At 33.4% G+C, this 1598-nt stretch overlaps 1 non-coding gene across 1 annotated transcript; it reads right to left on the bottom strand.

Annotated features, from left to right (window-relative positions):
• Window positions 1-1272: 1272 nt before the first annotated feature.
• LOC112787161 (small nucleolar RNA R71) lies at window positions 1273-1380 on the bottom strand. Its single transcript, XR_003194590.1, has one exon. It is a non-coding gene; the product is annotated as a small nucleolar RNA R71 (small nucleolar RNA).
• Window positions 1381-1598: the final 218 nt, after the last annotated feature.

Raw genomic sequence — 1598 nt, 5'->3', positions numbered from 1 at the left:
TTCAAAAATAATTTTCTTAATTTTAACTCAAATTTTCGAAAATAACAATAACAATTAATGTTTTGATTCAAAAATTTCAAGTTTGTTACTTGCTTATTAAGAAAGATTCAAACTTTAAGTTCTAGAATCATATCTTGTGATTTCTTGTGAATCAGATCATTAATTGTAATTTTAAAAATCAAATCTTTTTCCAAAACCAATTTCAATCATATCTTTTCAAAAATATCTTCTTATCTTATCTTTTTCAAAAATTTGATTTCAAAATATCTTTTCTAACTTCCTAACTTCTTATCTTTTCAAAATTTGTTTCAACTAATTAACTAACTTTTTGTTTGTTTCTTATCTTTTTCAAAACTACCTAACTAACTCTCTCTCTCTAAATTTCGAAAATATCTCCCCTCTTTTTCAAAATTTCTTTTTAATTAACTAATTATTTTAATTTTTTTATTCTAATTTTCGAAAAATTACTAACACTTTTCAAAAAAAAAATTATTTTCGAAAATCACTAACTCTTTTTCAAAAATTATTTTCGAAAATTCTCCTTCTCTCTCATCTCCTTCTAATTATTTATTCATCTACTAACATCTCTTCCTCACATCACTCACCAAATTCGAACCCCCTCTTCCATCTGTGTTCGAATTTTTTTCTTCTTCTTTTCTTCCACTTACATAAGGACCTCTATACTGTGGTATAAAGGATCCCTGTTATTATTATTTTTCAGTGCCCTCTTCTTTGTCATATGAGCAGGAGCAAGGACAAGGACATTCTTGTTGAAGCAGATCCAGAACCTGAAAGGACTTTGAAGAGAAAACTAAGAGAAGCTAAAATACAACAATCCAGAGATAACCTTTCAGAATTTTCGAACAGGAAGAGGAGATGACAGCCGAAAATAATAATAATGAAAGGAGGATGCTTGGTGACTTTACTGCACCAAATTCCAATTTACATGGAAGAAGCATCTCCATTCCTGCCATTGGAGCAAACAACTTTGAGCTGAAACCTCAATTAGTTTCTCTGATGCAGCAGAACTGCAAGTTTCATGGACTTCCATCTGAAGATCCTTTTCAGTTCTTAACTGAATTCTTGCAGATATGTGATACTGTTAAGACTAATGGAGTAGATCCTGAAGTCTGCAGGCTCATGCTTTGCCCTTTTGCTGTAAGAGACAGAGCTAGAGTGTGGTTGGACTCTCAACCTAAAGATAGCCTGAACTCTTGGGATAAGCTGGTCACGGCTTTCTTAGCCAAGTTTTTTCCTCCTCAAAAGCTAAGCAAGCTTAGAGTGGATGTTCAAACCTTCAAACAAAAAGATGGTGAATCCCTCTATGAAGCTTGGGAAAGATACAAACAGTTGACCAAAAAGTGTCCTTCTGACATGCTTTCAGAATGGACCATCCTGGATATATTCTATGATGGTTTATCTGAGCTATCAAAGATGTCATTAGATACTTTTGCAGGCGGATCCATTCACCTAAAGAAAACGCCTGCAGAAGCTCAAGAACTCATTGACATGGTTGCTAATAACCAGTTCATGTACACTTCTGAGAGAAATCCTGTGAGTAATGGGACGCCTCAGAAGAAGGGAGTTCTTGAAGTTGA

Source organism: Arachis hypogaea, chromosome 20, assembly GCF_003086295.3.
Source record: "Arachis hypogaea cultivar Tifrunner chromosome 20, arahy.Tifrunner.gnm2.J5K5, whole genome shotgun sequence".
NCBI classification, from domain to species: Eukaryota; Viridiplantae; Streptophyta; class Magnoliopsida; order Fabales; family Fabaceae; genus Arachis; species Arachis hypogaea.
Note: the sequence above shows the minus strand (reverse complement) of the source record. Positions and strands in the feature narration are given on the sequence as shown.